Raw genomic sequence first — 22,825 nt, 5'->3', positions numbered from 1 at the left:
GTTAACTCATAATGTGTAATTTGTGTTTGGCCTGTTTTGTTTCTAAGTAAAAGACATAAGAAGTGGGCTCTTGTTGGTACTTTCTTCACGTGGGGACCATATTTGGTTATTTCAGTTCAGTTTTCCCAAGGATATTGTAACAGCATCCATTAATGTCACTACTGAGTTCTAACACAGTTTGTTGGTCCAAGAAAAGTGGTCATCACTCCCTTCAAACATGGCCAAAGATTTTCACCATATTTATAACTGCTGGAATCAACATCAATTCACACTAACATCTCAATCCCTCACACATGTCAACCAGCATTTTTCAACATATTGTAACATAGAACATAGAACATTACAGCACAGTACAGGCCCTTCAGCCCTCAATGTTGTGCCGACCTGTCATACCGATCTCAAACCCATCTAACCAACACTATTCCATGTACCTCCATATGCTTATCCAATGATGACTTAAATGTACCTAAAGTTGGTGAATCTACTACCGCTGCAGGCAAAGCGTTCCATTCCCTTACTACTCTCTGAGTAAAGAAACTACCTCTGACATCTGTCCTATATCTTTCACCCCTCAATTTAAAGCTATGCCCCCTCATGTTTGCCGTCACCATCCTAGGAAAAAGGATCTCCCTATCCACCCTATCTAACCCTCTGATTATTTTATATGTTTCAATTAAGTCACCTCTCGACCTTCTTCTCTCTAATGAAAACAGCCTCAAGTCCCTCAGCCTTTCCTCGTAAGACCTTCCCTCCATACCAGGCAACATCCTAGTAAATCTCCTCTGCACCCTTTCCAAAGCTTCCACATCCTTCTTATAATGCGGTGACCAGAACTGTACACAATACTCCAAGTGCGGCCGCACCAGAGTTTTGTACAGCTTCACCATAACCTCTTGGTTCCGGAACTCGATCTCTCTATTAATAAAAGCTAAAACACTGTATGCCTTCTTAACAGCCCTGTCAACTTGGGTGGCAACTTTCAAGGATCTGTGTACATGGACACCGAGATCTCTCTGCTCATCTACACGACTAAGAATCTTACCATTAGCCCTGTACTTTGCCTTCTGGTTACTCCTACCAAAGTGCATCACCTCACACTTGTCTGCATTAAACTCCATTTGCCACCTCTCAGCCCAGCTCTGCAGCTTATCTATGTCTCTCTGCAACCTACAGCATCTTTCGTCACTATCCACAACTCCACCGACCTTAGTATCGTCTGCAAATTTACTAACCCATCCTTCTATGCCCTCATCCAGGTCATTTATAAAAATGACAAACAGCAGTGGACCCAACAGCGACCCTTGCGGTACACCACTAGTAACTGGTCTCCAGGATGAACATTTCCCATCAACTACCACTCTCTGTCTTCTTTCAGCAAGCCAATTTCCGATCCAAACTGCTATATCTCCCACAATTCCATTCCTCCACATTTTGTACAATAGCCTGTTGTGGGGAACCTTATCGAACGCCTTGCTGAAATCCATATACACCACATCAACCGGTTTACTCTTATCTACCTGTTTGGTCACCTTCTCAAAGAACTCAATAAGGTTTGTGAGGCATGACCTTCCCTTCACAAAACCGTGCTGACTACCCCTAATCAATTCATTCTTTTCTAGATGATTATAAATCCTATCCCTTATAACCTTTTCCAACACTTTACCAACAACTGAGGTAAGGCTCACTGGTCTATAATTACCAGGGTTGTCTCTACTCCCCTTCTTGAACAGGGGAACCACATTTGCTATCCTCCAGTCATCTGGCACTATTCCTGTAGACAATGACGAGTTAAAGATCAATGCCAAAGGCTCAGCAATCTCCTCCCTGGCTTCCCAGAGGATCCGAGGATAAATCCCATCCGGCCCAGGGGACTTATCTATCTTTACCTTCTGAAGGATTTCTAATACCTCTTCCTTGTGAACCTCAATCCCACCTAGTCTAGTAGCCTGTATCTCAGTATTCTCCTCGACAACATTGTCATTTCCTAGAGTGAATACTGTTGAAAAATATTCATTTAGTGCTTCCCCTATCTCATCTGACTCCACACACAACTTACTACTACTATCCTTGATTGGGCCTAATCTTACTTTCATCATTCTTTTATTCCTTAAATACCTATAGAAAGCCTTAGGGTTTACCCTGATCCTATTCGCCAAGAACTTCTCATGTCTCCTCCTGGCTCTTCTGAGCTTCTTCTCGGTAATAATTCACTTTTTGGGGAAATAGGGATCTCAACATTAGATCACTTTGGGAATTGGATGCACTGGATTTAAGGCATCTTATTATCTAGTTATTGTAAATAGTAACAATGGAGCTGATGTTTTATTGATTCATTACAGATTTCATCCTGTTCTTCCCGTCTTATTTCTGTAAGGCCCTACACATTTCACATAGCAGAGAATTTTCCTGGGCTCTTTAGAGGCCTAACATCAAAGAATATAAAGCTGCAACTAACTTTCTTGGAGAAAAGGAGCTTTTTAAATTGCTCTCATACAGGTTTTGTTGGCAGTCAGTGATATTAATTGCTAGGTGAGTTTATGATGTGGAGAGTAATGATGCAGGGACAGCCCAAATAAACAACACAGTCCCATAGATATTACAAGACCTTCTTGAATCATTTACAGTGCATGCACTAAATGCTTGCAGAACAGCGCAATCTGATTGTTGATGCCGTTAGTTTAACAATGTGCATGCCACGTGTAATATTGGACTTTTAGGTGCCTATTTCATGCTTGATAATTAGGTAAAAGCATGATCAAATTTCTAGGCCAAAAAAAGGGCATAACATATTTGCATGCTCCCTGTTAATGGAGAGGGGGAGATCAGGAATCTATCAACTAGAACAAAATAGACTCCCTTTTATAATATCTGAGACTTGATTTGATGCAGTGATCATAAGGCTATGAGTCAATAAGTAATCAGTAAAAAATTAAACTTCAGTGAAGTCTAAAAGTAAAAAGATTTATTTGTGGAAATTCAATATCATGCTTTGATTTTCAAAGCATACATAATTGATCTCTTGAACTTTTATAGCTCCTTTCAACACTAATTGGGTGCACTGTACAGAAATACGTTTTAAACAAAACAGGAGGAAATGTAACAAAATCACTTTTGACTAAAGGCATATCACAACACTTCAGAACCTCCACATATAGTCTTCATTTCTACAAGCAAAGCATGTAAACTTGGTCTTTTTACTGCAAAAAATAACAAACTCCTCACAGATGTCAGTTATAATCATTTTCAATAGCTCAAAGGAGAGACAACACAAACATCTGGAAAGAAAACTGAGCAGTTTCAATGCAAAATATCAACAGTCTGGCATTATATTTTAAATCCGGCAAGCTGTTTATATTTTAATCCTTTTCTCTCCTGTCCCTTAGTTGATAATTATGTGCATTTCCCTCACAATAGTCATGGTGATGACAGGAATCTTTGGTGCATTCCTGTCAATGGTCTCCTCTAAAACTTCTGACAAAAAAAAATTAAATGAGATGGTATCTGCTCAGTTTTTCTCTCCCCAGAGATTTACTCCATCGAGCTGCCATCCTAAAACTAGTGCAATTCATTCTACTGAGGTAAACAAGTTTAAATGACAGGCAGCCTCCGCACTTGAGTATTTAGTTTGAAAACTCAACTCAGCCATTTCAGCAGCTTGTGAAATAATTGATTTTTGATATGGGGAACAGTGGCTATAGAGAAAGAGATGAAGGTTTGTCAATAGAATGTTAGTGTTTTGAAATGTGTTTCTTATGGGTGGGAGAATGGAAATCCCACTATGGCAATGAACTTCAGTGGTTAGCACTGCTGCCTCACAGGGCCAGGGAGCCAGGTTCAGTACCAGTCTCGGGTTCCTGTTCATACGGAGCTTGCACATTCTCCCCCCATCTTTGTGGGTTTCCTCCCACAGTCCAAAGATATGCAGGTTAGCTCGATTGGCCATGCTAAATTGCCCCTGGTGTCTAGGTGGATTGGGCATGGGAAATGCGGGGTTACAGGGATAGGGTAGGAGGCTGGGTCTGGGTGGGATACTGTTTGGAGGGACAGTGTGGACTTGATGGACCAAATGGCCTGCTTCCACACTGTTGGGAATCAATGACTCAAAAATAGTGTCCAAGATCAGAGTGCTGAATGAGTTGTAATTAATTACAGAGGGACCAAAATCAGTTTGGGTTTTTATACATCTTACACACCCACAAAAATGGGGAGAACAAAGATACAATACTGGTTAGAGTCATCTCTGTGATGCGCATAACTTATAATTTCTCAAAACTGCTGTCCCCTGGCTTTGGACCAGTCAAATTGGCATGGGTTTTTTTTCAGCCACCTTTGATCAAACCTACAATAACATCAATGCCTCCTTCTGATGAATACCACATGCAAGGACGTTCATATTTATTGGCTTGGTGGAATGTAGTTATACTGCTTTTATTTTGTTTATGTTTGTTTGTTTTGTTTTAAACATACTATTTAAAAAGTTGCCTGTCACTGCTGTCTTGTAGTCCCTGATAGCTATAGGTTATTCAATACGATGAGCAAGTCTGAATGATGGCAGACTTGAAGCTTGATGTTCAAATATTCAGTCTGTATTTTCATCGTGAAATTGGTTGTGAATACTACACTACATGTTCCATTGTGCAAAATCGTACTCACAATAATCCTGATGATGAGAAACTAGGTGGATCCACTTCACTCAAGTCTCTGCTGTTTAACAAAATTCCAAATAATATCCCCAAAGAAAAATAAATGCTAGAAACCTGAAACAAAAAGGGAAATTATTAGCGATGTTCAGCAGATCTGGCAGCATTTGTGGAAAGAAAGCACAGTTAAAGTTTCAAGTCCAGTGAACCTTCTCAAAACTATTCTTCAGGTATCCCTACATGATATATTGGCAGATTATTAGAGAAGTATTTTGTATGTACACTGCTATATACTGACAGGGCAGCAAAAGCCCTGGGATCTAGTCTTCTGAGCATATCTCCCGGTGAATGCTCTCCGCTCCAGCATTTAGGGAGGGAATTCAACAGCAGGGATACTTTGAGACTTGTGAATATATCATCAGCACATTACTGATGCCTTATCCCTTCATTTCAACAGTACACAACAGTTCTTGTTAATGTTAAAAGATTTATGGAAAAAAAATTGTAATGGGTTTGCACGTCTTCCTTATCTGTTATGAGCAATAGAGCCACTAAATCTGTTTAGGCATTTTCGACTGCATTCCAATGGTATAGCTGAGATTTTAAATGCTTACAGATTATCAGCCGGAACCATTGAAGGTGATAGTGTCAGCAATACTCTTACAAAGGTGGCATTAGAATAAAAGTTACGGAAGTGGAAAGTAGGCTTCACATTACATCCCATCTGCTATTCTTTTCCCACTAATTTAAACTAACTGTATTGGGAGTTCAACCATCCTTCTTACTGGCAGTATTCAGACAAGACTCAAGTTTTTTTTTGTTCACCATTTTATTGAACATCTAAATATATCCAAAAATGGTGGATGAATTCCATGAATTAAATACACGTTTTTACAGTTACAATACTACAGCACATGTAGGTTAGTTGCAGTTATCCAATCAAACACAATCATGTGTGTGTTATCCAATTATGTACAATCATATGCGCCTGATATCCAATGACACAACTCCAAACACACAGGGCCATTAAACTTCTCAGGCACATCACTACATTCTTATTGTATCTCTCAGCCCACTTTGTGTCAGTAGACAGGGGTAACATCTTGGCCTAAACCAATACTAGCAACTGATATTGAACTGTGTCTGAGCTTTTCCTGCACTTTTCCTCTTTCACTAGCTAAATATTTTTGCAAACTCCTTGGATCCTCTTGGCAGCTTATTCCCTGCCAATGTTTGTGGCAACAAATTTAGCTAATATACTAATGCCCCATCAGCCAAGATGTAGATTGTAAATAGGTGAACCAGTGGCGTTGTGGTTTCCCAAGCTAAAAATGTCCCTTTAATTTGACTGTTTACTGTTTGTTCATCAATCTTGTGCAGTAACCTTTTATATGGCACCTTAACAAATGTCTTTTCAAAATCCAAATGTACTGCATCTTCTGTGCTGTCTAAGGATGTAAAGGTCAGAAAGGTGTAATGTTAATATTTATTATGTCATACAGGCTTGGTGAATGAACGTATAAATGAATTAATGATTATTATTGTCACTTGTACTTTACAGTGAGAAATAATAATTTAAAAAAGAAAAGGCACAGCTTAAACAGAAGTAAATTTACCGAGCCAGCTAAGACCCAAATAATGTCCTCAATCTTCAGGTGCCATTTTTCACCAGTTGGCTTACCTCACCAATGTTGCCTCAGGGCTCACTGTCTGTCCCCCAACACTGGTCTCACTCCCCACCCCCCACTAGACTCACTCTCCCCTCACACTAGGTAGATAATCAGGGGGTTATATAGGGTGGATAGGGAGATCCTTTTTCCTAGGATGGTGACGGCGAGCACGAGGGGGCATAGCTTTAAATTGATGGGTGAAAGATATAGGACAGATATCAGAGGTAATTTCTTTACTCAGAGAGTAGTAAGGGAGTGGAATGCTTTACCTGCAATGGTAGTAGATTCGCCAACTTTAGGTACATTTAAGTTGTCATTGGATAAGCATATGGACGTACATGGAATAGTGTAGGTTAGATGGGCTTCAGATCGGTATGACAGGTCGGCACAACATCGATGGCCGAAGGGCCTGTACTGTGCTGTAATGTTCTATGTTCTAGGTTCACTCTCTCACTTCGCATTGAACTCGGTCTCCCTTCCCCGCAATGGGCTCATTCATTCCCCACACACTGGGTTCACTCTCCCCCTGCCATGAGCTCACTCTCTGCACACCTCCCCACTCTGGGCTCACTCTCCCGCTGCACTAGGCTCACTCTCAACCATCACACTGGGCTCACTACCCCACACCTCCTCCACTGGACTCACAACACCCTCCCAGCCCCCCGCACTTGGGTCACTCTACCACCTCCCACACTGGGTTCACTTTCCACCTACACAATGTGCTCACTCTTTCCCCTCACACACCGGGCTCACTCTCCCCCTGCACTAGGCTCACCACCCCCACCCCACCCACACTCGGCTTTCTCCCCACAGCCCACAATAGGCTCACTCTCCCCCCACAACTTCCTTGTGTCCTCGCTCTTCCTTCATCTGTCCTCACACTCCCTTCTGCCTTGTCCTCACTCCTCCACCCTGTATTCTCACTCCTCCTCACAGTCCTCACTTTCCCCTCCCATCTCCTGCCCCCTCCCTGTGTCCTCATTACCCACTCCTGCCTCCTGTCTCCCCCTCCCGTGTTCTCACCCCTCTTGTTGAAACCCTATTTCCATGTTGTGTTTCTTATCTGTGTATATGTAGTGCAGCCTTTGTATATGATATCATTGGGTTTTGACATGATGATGTGACAGGTCTCAGATTATGCTCGTGTGCATTTCTGAATTAGCATGTGCAGTTGCAAGTTCTAGCAGATCCTGCTGTTCCCAATACCACACTCGACCAAACAGGCTTGTAGATCCCTACTCGGAAAAGAATGGTGGCAGTAAATCTACCAGACAGCTCATAAAACATGGCTAGAATGGTGAGGATTCATTCTGGTTCTTCTTTGTCTGCTTTGCTTGTCACATTCTCAAATAACACCAATGAAATTGTCAAACATGTTTTCCTTTTCACAAAACCATGATGACACTGATTGCATTTTGATTTTCTAAATGTTTTGCCATAACTTCTTTGATTACGTTAATGATGTGGAGGTGCTGGTGTTGGACTCGGGTGGACAAAGTCAGAAGTCACACGACACCAGGTTATAGTCCAACAGGAGGGAGCAGCACTCCAAAAGCTTGTGACTTAACTGCTGTTAATTTTCTGAGCGCATTTTATCCAGTGATGGCAATTGTTTTAAGTCGTTGCCGCCATTTTGACCTTCAGTTTTGTATTATTCTTCGCTCTGGTCATAAACTGAACTGGACTGACCAAATCAATAGAGTGGCTACGAGAGCAGGTCAGAGACAAGGAATACTGCAGCAAGTCACTTATCTCCTCACTCCCCTAAAGTCTATCTACCTTCTCCAAGCCACAAATCAGAACTGCGATGTGTTACCACTGTTTTCCCAAGGGCTCCAACAACAGTCAACAAGCTTGACACTGTCCAGGACAAAGCAGCCATTTGATTGGTACTAAATTCACAAACATTCACTCCCTCCATGATTGATACACAGGAACAGTGTGTAACAACCAACTGCACTGCAGAAATTCACAAGGCTCCTTAGGAGGTAAACCCATGGCCTCCTTCATGCAAAAGGACAAGGGCAGCTGACACATGGGGAAACCACTACCTGCAAGTTCCTCACATAGCCTAACTTGGAAATATATCGCCGTTCCTTCATTGTCACTGGGTCAAAATCCTGGAATTCACTCCCTAAGGGCATTGCAGCACATGCACTGCAATGGTTCAAGAAGACAGCTCATCACCACCTTCTTAAGGGCAATGAGGTGTGGACAGGGAGGTGATGGCCTAATGATATTACTGCTTGACTATTAATCCAGGGATGGGGGAATGTTCTAGGGACTTGGGATCGAATCCCACCATGGCAAAAGGTAGAATTTGAATTCAAAAACAAGTGTGGAATTAAGAATCTAATGATGACCATGAAACTGCTGGCAATTGTCAGGTAAACCTATCTCGTTCATCAATGACTTTTAAGGAAACTATTGGCCTGATTCTCCATGGCCTTCATTCAAACCTACAGCAATGTGATTGAATCTTACCTGCCCCTGGGAAAATAGAGATGGGCAGTAAATACTTGTTTAGCTAGTGAGGCCTGATCCCTAACAAATTTTAAAAAGCCAAATGATGTCTGATAACCCGTGTCTCAAGGAATTAGGTTCTAATGGATATAAATAAAGAACAGTGGATGCTGCAAATCTAAAACAAAAACAGGAAATCACAGGGAAACTGTGGAGAATCTCAACAGGCTTGGCAGCATCTGTGGAGAGAGAAATTCAGTCAATTGCCAACAGACTCACTGAGAAGCCTCATGTAGATCCAGTCAATGTGGTCAATGTATACCATCAAGCGTTGTGCCAACAGCATTTTGAGAAGACAGTTGATAGAGAACGCACTAAATATGAACAGATCATTAAAATCATTGATTCCTACTTCAGTTTTAAGTGGAATGCTACCATAAACAAATAAATCAGCTTGGGCACCCAAGAATCTGCAAAAGATATTGATTCTCTTGGAAATGATCTCTGCCAGATAACTGGATATGAAAGGGCCTAAACTGCCGAAAACAAAGATGTACAGAAGACAGAGCGCAGTTGTTGGCATTGTTCAATGTCTCTAGTTGGAAAAACCACATCACCTCCAACACAGAGTGATCCTCTAGCCATAGGTGCACCACAGGAGATGAACTTCAGCTCCACACTGAAAGTCTAAAGATAATATCAATCCTAAAAAACAGGTTCTCAAGATTTACAACATATTCTCAAAGTTTGTGATTGTCAGCTGCTCATTTTTTTAGGAAGGAGTTACAGCTAAATTTGTCATTGAATTAAGAAGGGGGAGATAACAAAGTGTGAAGCTGGATGAACACAGCAGGCCAAACAGGATCTCAGGAGCACAAAAGCTGACGTTTCAGGCTTAGACCCAAGGAGGAGAGCCCAGTTTTTCTGATACTTCACATTGGCTGGAAGCCTTCATTTCTCCAGCCAACAAACCTTCAATTCCTAGGGCCTGGAGACATCCCACTGAAGGTAATAGGTCAGATGACCACCATTATTCATTCCAAGGGAAGATAAATGAGTAAATTCCTTTATGTCATCCACAATCATGAGTAATCTTTACCAAGTCAGAGAACATATACATGTTTGCTCCTTATCTGCCAAACTGACAGGACAGACCCTGAGATATATTCAGGAGACAAATTGCAAAACTATTCACAGAACACAGAAAGCTGCAAATGGTTTCTCGTATCATCATAAAAGCAACTCCCAAGTCTGCCTGTCTATTTATTTTGAGAAAGGTTCCACAGCCTTTCTTACAGAATGTCAGAAAGGAGGATAATGCTATGCTGCACCAGGGCATGATGTCTCCAATGACCCAAACCAACTTTGTGTCTGCATCTAAACTTAAGCATTCTTTATGAATTTGTGCTGACCTCACACAGCTGAATCTACAGACGTGACCTCCGCAAAGCTTGTGAGGTGCTAGGTCTTCATGAAATTGAACATTCACAATGTTATAGTTTACTACCTTTGTTGCTTTGGAGTACCTGATTTAACCATCTACCATTTGGAATTGCCTCAGGATCCAAAATCATCCAGTGAGCCATGACAGACACCCGAGAGGGCCTTAACTCAATTATTAAGCTTTTGGATAATATTGCCATTCTTGGCTTTTTGGCAAGTTCCTGACAGTTTGTCATGCATCAACAAATCCTGGCAAAACACAGCAACTCCTGAAACATGACCAGACTTTGTTTTGGGGCTCACAATCAACAAGTTATTAGTGCTCCTCCTTTAACAGCAAAGTGTTGGAAAAGATGCCACCCTGAATCCAAAGGTTCAGTGTTGGCATACATTTACCACATAGTAAGCCCAAGACAATGGTTGATGCTTTGTCCCACATTCCTATCTGAAAACCAGTCCAGGATGATGTTTATTTTGTTGAGGACATTTATTTGTTGATTAAGTTTCTCTTGGCAAACACTAAGGGATTAGATGAAGTTTATTCAACTCAGAAGGCCTGTGCTAAATGTGTACAAGTACAAATACAAAAGAGCTGTGCCACTGGATGACCTAAAATGTCCCAACTCAGTCTATTTTAAGCAATATTTTGAGAATTGTTTCCACCTTAGTCTAATGGATCATCTGTTCATCCAGTATGACCAAGTTGTCATTCCCATGATCCTCAAGCATACCAGGGACACCTAAGAATTACCAAGTGAGCTGGAAACTCTATCTGGTGGTCAGTTATATCTAAGACCACTGAAGACACACTGGGTCTGTAAATCTTATAGATGACAAGAATATAAGGAATCTCGATTGCCTCATCATTGTCATCTCCCTCATGGCAGTGCCTCAAGATGGATTTTCTTGTCTTCAAAAGTGAAACAGCTCTTATTATTGTTGACTATCCCTTCGACTAGTTTTAAGTCAAATAACCGCGTAGCTCCATTTTGATTGTGGTTATTGCTGCACATAAAGAGATTTTGCCACACGTGGCACCATAGGCACGGTCATCTTGGACAACAGCTCGCAGTTTCATAATGATAGCTTAAACATTTCATTGCATCATGGCATTTTGTATACATTACCAACTCACCTCAATACCCATAGGCAAATGACAAGACTGCAACAGGTGATAATGGGAACTGCAGATGCTGGAGAATCCAAGATAATGAAATGTGAGGCTGGATGAACACAGCAGGCCCAGCAGCATCTCAGGAGCACAAAAGCTGACGTTTCGGGCCTAGACCCTTCATCAGAGAGGGGGATGGGGTGAAGGTTCTGGAATAAATAGGGAGAGAGGGGGAGGCAGACCGAAGATGGAGAGAAAAGAAGATAGGTGGAGAGGAGAGTATAGGTAGGGAGGTAGGGAGGGGATAGGTGTCTGCTTAGCCAAGGCCCTGTTAATGAAAACCAGCATTGACCTTGCTTAGTTAACTAAGTGTGGACCTGGATGAGCACAGCAGGCCAAGCAGCATCTTAGAATCACAAAAGCTGACATTTCGGGCCTAGAAGGGTCTTGGCCCGAAACATCAGCATTTGTGCTCTGAAGATGTTGCTTGGCCTGCTGTGTTCAACTAGCTCCACACTTTGTTATCTCGGATTCTCCAGCATCTGCAGCTCCCATTATATCTTGGCCTTGCTTAGTTCCTCCTTCAAAGGCTACCCTTGTTCCTAATTATTTGCTGTACCCAGATACCAACCTTTTGTGAATCAGGTACTCAGATACCCAGATCGATTTTTATCTCAGAGCTCTGCAATCTGTCTTAGTTCAGATAATATGCATAATTTTTATGTTTCCTGCGAAAATGGACTATTTCACAGTTTTCTACATTATATTCCATTTATTAGATGTTTGCCTACTCCCTTAATCTATCAACAGGCAGTTTCTGGGTTGCAAACAGGTTCTGTTTTGAGCCTGTTCACAAGTTGATTCATGTGTAGGTTGGAACACAACACAGGGCAATATAATTTAGCTGTTTGTAAATACAGAAAACATTTGTATGTTGGATCTTTAAAATTATACCTTGTATGGGATTGCTTTCATTAGTATGGGTGTTCGAAAGTTGTACATTTGTAAATTGGAGACCCCTGTGTATCCTTGTCCTACTTTTCCACCTATCTTTATATTATCAGCAAATTAAACAGTCATATTTTTGGCCCAGTACTCAGAAACTTATATAAATGGCGAAATGTTGAGGCCATTAGTAATGATCCCAATGTCACTCTACTTACCACATCTTGACAACTAGAAAATGCGTCATTTACTCCAACTCTCTACTTTCTATGAGCCAGCCAATCCTCTTTACATATCAATATGTAGATTTCACACCATGAGCTTTTATTTTTGCAATGGCACTTGATATGGTATATTATCAAGAGCCTTTCGGAAACTCGAGTATGGTACACCCACCAATCCCCTTTATCCATAGTATATGTTACTTCCACAAAGAACACCAATCTCATTTCACCTTCACTAAACAGTGTATGATTTTCAATGCTTGATTTTCTTAATTATCAGTGTATTATAACATTTTTCCTTGCCAGATGTTAAGCCAACCAGCCTGCAGTTTCCTGCTTTTGTTTTATATCTCTTTTTGAAAAAATTCTTGTGTTGACCCTTTGTTTCTTGTCTACTTGGACCAGGATTGGTAGTCTTCTTACAGTTTTATTCAAACAAACTACTTGTCATAAGGTTTGTATCTGTAATGCTGTTTTTTTCCATAGTTTAACACACTCATCTGAGTGAATTTCTTCCCTTTTCTCTCTGCAGGACTTGTACAGATTTCTCTTTATTTAATATTTGTTTTGCTTATTAATCCTGTCTCCATGGATGTACATTTCTTGCAGATTTCTCCTGATGTCTCAAGTTCCAGTGGAGACAAACATTGCATCCCAGACACTTGGGGAGAAGGACGTTGGAAAAAACCTTTGGCAAAAGCCAAACCTATTCAGCATCTGCTTCTTGCAGATTCAGTTTGGGTGGATCATGGAACATAGAATTCCTACAGTGTGGAAACAGGCCATTCAGCTAATTGAATCTGCACTAATCCTCCCAAGAGCAGTCCACCCTGATCCATCTCCGTACCCTTCCCCTGTTACCCTGCTTTTCCTGTGACCAATCCACCTAGCCTGCACATCTTTGGACCTTGGGAGGAAACCCACACAGGTACATGGAGAATGTGCAAGCTCCACACAGCCTGATGGTGGGATCAAACACAGGTCCTCGATGCTGGGATGCAGAAGTGCTAACCAATGAGCCACAGTGCTGCCCAGCTGATTGCCATGTTTGAATTAGTGTGGGATTAAACAGCCCCTGCAACACTATAGTCAATGGAAATCAACGGAAAAAACCTCCCCCGATTGGGATCTTACCTGGCACAAAGAAACAAGATTGTGGTTGTTGAAGGACACACACATGCGCACACACACACACACACACACACACACACACACACACACACACACACACACACACACACACGCTGTTCAAGAAAGGCTTCAAGGCTGTGTTAACACAAGCTTTATTCTACAACCTAAAGCTGCAATATCTAGCAAAATTGTGCAACTCCAAGTATTGCCAGCATCTCTCAGGCACAGGCCATTCAAAACCCCATCTGAACAGAACCCAGCTGCTGATTTGACCTGGTATGAAAATCTTATTAAATAGCCAGCTGGAATCATACATTCACCACATTTCTACTGGGAAAACATGAAATCCAGCCTTCCAGGCTCGATACCTTTAGAATATTTCTACTTTACCTCAGCTGAAGCAATGTTGAAAAACATCACTCCGTGAATTTATCTAAGTTTTTCCATTAAGATTTGCTGATAGTAGGTTGGAAGCATTGTGAACCGTGAGGAGAATATTGCAGAACTTCAAAAGAATTTTGAGGAATGGGCAATTAAGTAACAAATTGAATTTAACACAGATAAGTGTGAAATGATTCATTTTAATTGGAAGTATTTTGGGGGGAGGCTAACAAAGAGGACTGTTGAGTTATTGGCTCTTAACACAAATGTACCAAGCACAGTAACAGCAATTGGTAATCTAAACAATGAATTCTGTGTAGGATTCCATGTGACTTCTTCAATAATGTGCTACCAGTCGATCAATGTTGTTTCAGTTTTCCCATTATGTAATTGCAGGAAATTTCTGTTCATTTATTTCTGTCTCTGAGTGAGTAGTATAACAAATAGGTATGATGCAGACATTTAGAGAGATGCTCAGGAGGTACAGTTGGGTGGCATCACCATGTATGTGGAACAGGGCATGTTTTCAGACGTTATAGTCAAGGGAGAGGCGGAGATTTAGGAGAGAACTAAGGACAGATCCATCAGGCATTTCAGAGGAAACATTGCCCCGAAACAGATCCTGAGAGCTAAGGGAGAATGGGATAATCCATACTGAGCTGATTGGCACACCATGGTTGGGAAAGTTATGGGACACCATTCCAGTGGGAGGTTGACCAGGTAATGTCAGTGAGCTGCAGTTTTCATAAGACCAGACACTTTCACTTTATCCCACAAAAAATCTCTTTGCCTTTCATCAGTCATCGAGCGGTGGGGGCAGGGACCTTGTACATATTTAAGGCTGGGATAGACAGATTCTTGATCAGTCGAGGAATCAAGGTTTATGAGGAAAGGCAGGAAAGTGGGCATGAGGAATGTCAGATCGGCCATGATCCAACTGAATGGAGGAGCAGGCTCGAGGGGCTGAATAGTCTACTCCAATTACTTTTCTTTATAGTTTTCTGGAGTCTTTTAGGGCACTCATGGACTTCCACAGCACAAACTCCACCCAGTTGTGACTGAAACTTCTAATTAAGGTACTACAAATAGCACAGAGACCACATTTGCATCATGAAACATCTTTCCAGAGGAAACAAGTGGCCATACTGCTTGCCATTCTGAAAATTATGTTGAAATGCCTTGGGCATCAATGAAAGCATGGATAACAAAATCTACAATGATTTGACCCAATGTTTAAATCACCAATGCAATGCACCACCACGTTGCTGACCTTATTGCTCTGCCTTTGGTTCCAGAAGGGAATCCCAAGTGTAATTCTTCTGTTGCAGAAACAATAGCTTCAGTAACAGATGGTTCTGTTTAGCCACTAAACAGTTTTATATATTTAAAAGCTACATTATCGACAAATCTGACAGCATCACAGACTGTCAGATTTACCATCTGGCCAAGCTAAGGACTGAAATTGCAACAGCCAATGGCATATTGGACACATGACAATATCAGATTCAGTCATTACTGGGCATCTGATTGTGAACCCACAGTTAAGACTGTGGGAAAATACAAATGCTGTTTTTCAGGGAATTACACTGCCTCAGGCACTTCCCTGTTAATCTTCCAAATAAGAAAGAATTTGCTGAAAGATAACTGCCAAAGTATGCAAGTTCTGCAGAATTGCAAGACTGTTTTTGAAATATTCCATTTTTTCTCCCTCAATGAGAAACATTAGGTGCTTTCTCCAAATGATCAGCAAGATATCTTATCCTAAAGTTTATTTAAGCAAAATAATGGAGTCAAATTTGGCTTTTACTCATTACACTAAATAGAGAATTATAGATACCTGGTAACAATTACAAGGCAGTAATCTGATCTGAGGTTCAAATCATGCCTAAATCCACAAGAGGGGAGTTTTACCAGTTTATACATATCATTTTGTTCATTTTGAAAAATGCACAAGCATCGATGATGGCTATGGGCAATATCTGGCTTGCTCAGCTGTGATGCACCCTACAATGGTACAGCCTACCAGCAGCAGACTCATTAATGAAGAATAACTGATTGGGTTGCTTGCTGCAGAAGAGTCAATACTGATAGAACTAGTTATTTGGTAGGACAGGCTTGAGTATTGCTGAAGAAAAGACACATCGGATGAAATCTCAACTCTCATACTCAACGCACTGACCAATTGTAATATTGCAACAAGGACACTTTGCACTCAGAGGTCACGCCCAGCTCAGGGACTGGACCAGGCTGCATTTCCAGGCTCTTCTCATGCTCCCTTATCACTTAGTCACTTTGAGACAACTTGGATAGTCACAGCATTCCTGTATTGTCTTTTATGTGCTGCCCTACCTGGCTCTCAGCACTGGTGTTTTGATGTGTTATTAGTATAGACACAAAGCCAGGACATGGTTGTCAGCAGTCCTCAGGCAAGTTAAAGGAGACAGTGTTTGTTCAGGAGGTCTGGATACAGGAAGTCAAGCCAGCTTCCGATACCAGTCCAAGGATTAAACATGGTTAGTCAGCCATTCACATCAATCAGAGTGAGGACAATCTCTACATAACGGGTAAGAAGCCAAGTGCCAGGCAACCCACCACTCACCATGACCGCCCTATTGCAGGCTGCTTGCCCCAGATTGAGAAAGAGGCAGGTATTAAGGGATATGAAAGTAGGTGGCAAAGCTATTTTCTACGCTAATAACACACCAAAACACCAGTACTGTGAGCCAGGTAGGGCAGCACGTAAAAGACAATCCAGGAATGCTGTGAGTATCCAAGTTGGCTCAAAGTGACTAAGTAGGTGGCACAGCTATTTTCACTTTTTGTGCAGGTGGAGACATGCCTTTAGCAAGTGATTAGGCAGCGCAGAGGGTCTATAGTGTTAGTAGTATTGTGGTGGGTGACAGCAAGTGAGGGAAGATGTCTCAGGCAATAGTCAGACTCATGGAGTCTGATGTTGGTGAGAGGTGAGTACAGTGGCAGAGATAAATATCATGTGAGATATTGGACAGAAAATGGTGGCTCTTGGAAGTGGTGGAATCGAAAAGATCATTGAACTTTGCCCTTCACTGATGTGCTTTCTACCAGGCAGCTTAGCCCGCACTGACCCAGTAAATGATCTTATACAAGGGAGTTGTGGTCTGTTGTCATTTGTTTGCAGTGGATCCTGTGCATACAGGACATCCTATTTCTACGCCATCCCATCCAGCCAGACCTCCAGATCCATGCCTGCAAATCAGGGCATCAAATTTCCCTTCGCTGCCAGGCCTGGTGCAAATATTCAGAACAAATATAGCAACAGCACTTATCTAAGTACATAATCTCCTTATAAAGATGTAGTCAACACCAAAGGAAGGGAAAGTAAAATGTCGTTCATTTTTTTTCCATGCTAGTGTGAAGTGCCTAAAATGTAATAATTTATAATATGAGGATTTGACTGAGTGTGGCATCAGGGGTAAACTCTGATGGTTGGAGTCATGGTTGGCACATAGGATTGTTGGCAGTCAATTATTTCAGCTTCAGGACATCTCTGCAGGAGTTCTTCAGGGTAGTGTCCAGACCCAACCAGCTTCAGCTGCTTCATTAATAACCTTCCATCAATCAGAAGGTCAGAAGTGGTGATTTTCATCAATGGATTGCCTAATGTTTGGCACCATTCACAACTCTTCAGATACAAAAGCAGTCCATGTTCAAATGCAACAACATCTGGACAATAACCAGACTTGGGCTGACAAGTGGCAAGTTAAATGCATGCCACACAAATGTGAAGCCATGACCATCTCCAATCAGAGACAATCTAACCACTGTCTTTTGACAATCAGTGGCATTGTCATCACTGAATCACCCATTATCAATGTCCTTGGGGTTGTTCAGAAACGCAACTGGAGATATAAACACAGTGGCTACAAGAGCAGGGCAGAGTCTAGGAATACTGCAGTGAATAATTCACCTCCTGGCTCCCCACATCCTGTCCATCTACAAGGCACAAGTCAGGAGTGCAATGGAACGCTCCCCACTTGCCTGGATGAGTGCAGCCCCAACACCACTCAAGAAGCTCGATGCCCACTTGATTGGCACCACATCTACAAGTATCCACTCCCTCCACCACTGACGTTCAGCTGCAGTCATGTATACTATCTAAATGATGCAGTGTAGAAATTCGCCAAAGGCCCTTATACAGCATTTTCCAAACCCACAACCACATACATCAAGAATGATAAGGGCAGTACATAGTAGGAACACCACCATCTGAAAGATCCCTCCAAACCACTCACCATACTGATTTGGAAATATGTTACTGTTCTTTACTGCCACTGGGTCAAACCTATGGAATTCTCTCCCGAAGGGGATTATGGGCCAGCCTACAGCATATGGACTGCAGCAGTTCAAGAAGGCAGCTCACCACCATTACCTTCTCAAGGGCAATAAATGCTGGCCAGCCAATGACACCCTCAAGCCAAGAGAGGATCTAACAATAAAATAATGTTTAAATAAATTAATACGAAATTTAAACCATTTAAATTTACAGGATATGAATCTTGGCTAGACCAGCGCTTATTGCTGATCACCAATCATCCTATGGATGATGGTAGTGAGGTGCTTCCTTGAACTTTTGGGGATAGGGATAACCACAGCACTGTTAGGGAAAGGGTTCCAAGATTTTGACCAATTAACGCTGAATGAATGGCGATATATTTCTCAAGTCAGGATGGTGAATGGCTTGGAGTTGGTGATGCTCCCATTTATCTGCTGCCTTTATTGTTCTAGGTGATTGATTTATTATTGTCACATGGACTGAGATACAGTGAAAAGTGCTGTTTTGCATGCTATACAGGCAAATTGTACCATACAAAGTGTATCAGGGTAGTAGAACAAAGTGCAGAATACAGTGTCACAGCTGCAGGGAAAGTTGCGAGAGAGAGACATCAGAGTTAATATGTGAGAGTCGATTGAAAAGTCTAATAGCAGTGGGGAAGAAGCTTCTTCTGTTAGTACGTGTTCAAACTTTTATGTATTTTGCCCATCAGAAGTGAGCAGAAGACAGTATAGCCAGGGTGGGAGGGGTCTTTGATTATGTTGGTTGCTTTGCTGAGGCAGCGGGGAGTATAGATGGAGTCAATGGGTGGATGGAAGATTGATTTGTGTGATGGACTGGGCTGTGTTCATGACTCTGTAGTTTCTTGCGTGGATAGAGGTTGGTTGTTTTAAAGGTGGTGTTGGAGAAGCCTAATGAGTAACTGCAGTACATTTATCTTGTCAGCTTAATTTAAAATTATGTGGATGCTAGAAACTTCAAACAAAAATAGAAAGTCCTGGAGAAACTTAGCAGGTCGGGCAGACTGTGGAGAGAGAAATTGAGTCAATGTTTCAAATACAGTATGACTCTTCTTCAGTCTTGTCACCTTGACCACTTTTAAGAAAAATGTTTTGTCCATTGCATTTCATAATTCTAACTTCTGCCCTTGATCACCGTAACATTGAATCAAATTTGTCTAAATGTTATTGATTGATTTATTTGACTTGTATTGATCTGTTATGATTTGCTGAAGATCATCAACATATATTAAAATTTAACATAGTTCAGAGTCACTCTAGAATCTGTCCTGTGTGTATTCATACCCAAAGGGTGCTTAGAAATGTTCCAGTGTGTACTTTAGCTTGGCTTTCAGTGATATAAGAGGTAAGGCTAGCTTGTTATCTGATGGAGTTTCAGTCAATTGAGGGCAGTCAATAGGCAAGTCTACATAGCAAACAGTGAACCTTTTCACTGTCTCTGGCTCTCTCTCTGCTCTGTGTAATTCAGGGAATTAGAGTGAACAAAGAACGTTCTCATTACCAGGTGCTGAGAGATGTTGAGCTGATAAGAAAAGCCTTTCATTGTACTATTAGAAAACAAAGCATAATCTAAAGGATGTAAATCCTAGAATATCCTTAATTGCCAATCTGTGTATTCTGGTATTTTGAACAACTTCAACGGTACCTTCAAAATTGTAACATGGTGGGATATTTCAACAGTGTGATAAGGCAATGTCACAATTTGTTTTTAATTCTATTTGACTTATCTGCGAAGTTTGCGCAGAACACTGGCCTGTGAATAAAAATAGATCTCGGTTTGATTAGTACTAACTGTTGCCTGATAATATTGTGACTACTTTAAGAAGTGTGTCCAGAGACTAATAATGCAGGACTCTCAATTCTCAATGCGGGCTGTACCTGAACATATGGGGGAGGGGAGATATCATGCGAGAAAAATTAGACTATGTATGACATTTTGTAATTGAGAAAGTCTCCTCTTAAACTACAAGGTAAGCAAAGACCCATGTTAGCTTTATTTTCTGTTCCTCCCTGCTCACGATTGAAAATACATGTTGGGTTTGTTGATTGATTCAGCGATCGAGTTTAGATTCCTGAAGTGAGGGTGGAGGCCAGCCGGATAGACAGAGGACAATGAGTGCTAATTAAAGGTCTCCAGGAGGGGGGAGAAATACATTTGAGTCTAGAGAGACTGGTGGGATAATGGACAAGGAAAGGATAGTTTTCTAGTGCTCTGCGTTCATGCATATGCAAGCACATCCTGAGTAAGGAGGGTTGGCAGTGCGTCAGATGAGCAGCACAGAAGATCGAGGCTTACAGAAACAGCTGTATTTCAACGCAATGCCAACAACCAGAGGAGCAGCGGCCGCAGTGACGAGCTGGATTTGAAGAATTCTTTTCAGCACCAAAGTTTATTGATAACTGTCTGCAGCAGTTGAAAGGTATGAGAATTCCTGTGCTGTGTGGGTTGTTTCTGCCATTCCGGCAGCTTAACTGCAACACGAATAGAAATGAAAGCCTCTGCGTGCTTGAGCCCGCTGTTTACCCCGAGTGAAGCAGGACCGTTTGCTGTCGGGACTGTTAGCAAGTGTCACGAAGCTGTGAGCAGCAGTTTGTCCTGTTTCTAACCCTGTATTACAGGGAGGTGAACAGAGTTGATGAACAGGAAATGTAAGACCAGCAAACCTCCACTCCCCCCTCCCCACACACACAGACACACACACACATGATTTTGCCGAACGACACCCTCATGAAACGCCCACTGTTGTGGCGTGAATCGTGTCAGGCGTTATACTGATGCAGGATGTTAGCTGTGTGCAGTGAATGTTCGCCAGAAATCAAATTGTGAATTGCTTATGTGACAACAGCACATCAGTTCCAGTTTCGAAATTGACACTCCAGCCCCTCCCAGTCTTGCACAGTGACAAGCAGGAGGGCATATTCTTGAAAAAAAACCCAAAAGAACTGGAAATCAGAAACAGAAATAGAAATTGCTGGGAGAAGCTCAGCAGATCCGGCAGCATCTGTGGAGAGAGGAAGCAGAGTTAACATTTGGGCTGAGAGAAAGCAGCATTAACGTTTCAGTTTCGGTGACCCTTCTTCAGAACTGCAGCCCAAATGTTAACTCTGCTTTCTCTCTCCAGATGCTGCCAGACCAGGGAAGATCCAATACTAGTGCTTGTATGAAGGGATCATCAACTGCTTCCAGCTTAGCTATTGGATAGTGTCAAAACTGGTTCAATTTGTAGCATGCTAACCTCTGACGCAAATGGGTGTGGACTCAAGTTCCAGTTCCCGAACACAGAACTTTACCTATCCCCTTCCTTTGGTTGTGAGCTGGAACTGTGGTCCCAGTGAGGCTGCATACAAAACACAGTGGGTGCCTTTCCTCACTTTCACGCTCACCCCGCCAATACAGAGGGTGGGTGGGCAACAGAATCCACAGCTCCCCCCACCACATATAAACCAGTAATTGTTAAAAGCTCAGCTGAGCCCAATTTTATCCAGCCATTGCCATAACAGGCTCAGTGTAGGCAATTGGGTGTGTGGGCTGTCATTTTGTTTTTTTTTGAAAAACTGCAGAAAGAAAGGCCTGCAGTTAATAGCTTTGGTGGTGTCTTTCTGTATCAGTGATGTCCCTGAGAAGATGAAGACACCCTCCTTCTTCCTACTTGTAAGGACTTTAAAATCCACCACTCACCCGCTCTGTGCCACTAGTTCCCCACCCCACCCAGCACAAGTTTGCCAAAAGCTCAGTGCCCAATGCCCAGGCTTAATGGGGTGCAGGGTTCCAATGTGCCGCCTTCCCAGTGCCTTCCTGCGAGCTCTGGTACTGAACATGTGGGATGTGTGACATAGAAACAAGCTAGTTGGCCTAACCAGCCCATATTAGTGATTATGCTCCACTGAAGTCTTCCCTCTCATTTCAATCTTCCAGCATAACCCCCTCCTCCCTGCTCCCTTTTCCTTAAATGCACAATTTGCTTCAACTACTCCCTGTGGGTAGCGAGTTTCACACTGTCACCATCTATGGTGATTATGTTATTCTTATAATCCCTACAGTGCAGAAAGCTGCTATTCATCCCATTCAGTCTTATCAACCCTCCAAACAGTATCTCACCCAGATCCACGCCATCTCTGTAACCTCACATGGGGTTTTTCCCCACAGCTAACCCACCTAGCCTGTGTATGCCTGAACACTGTGGGCAATTTAGCACGGCCAATCCACAGACCAAAGATGTGCAGGCTAGGTGGATCAGCCATGCTTAAATTGCCTGTAGTGTTCAGGGGCATGTGGGTTATGGGGGATGGGTCTGGATGGGATGCTTCAAGGGGCAGTGTGGACTTGTTGGGCTGAAGGAACTGTTTCCACACTGTAGGGAATCTAATCTTACTCTTCAATTCTGTCTCTGTAAAATAAAGCTGAATGCTTAGTTTTGTTTTTAAACCTACGAAGTAACATTTAGCAATTGGTATATTTATAATCCTTCTTCCTCTACCCTACCT

Source organism: Stegostoma tigrinum, chromosome 5 (assembly GCF_030684315.1).
Source record: "Stegostoma tigrinum isolate sSteTig4 chromosome 5, sSteTig4.hap1, whole genome shotgun sequence".
Taxonomy (NCBI): domain Eukaryota; kingdom Metazoa; phylum Chordata; class Chondrichthyes; order Orectolobiformes; family Stegostomatidae; genus Stegostoma; species Stegostoma tigrinum.
This window is presented reverse-complemented; position numbering follows the sequence as displayed.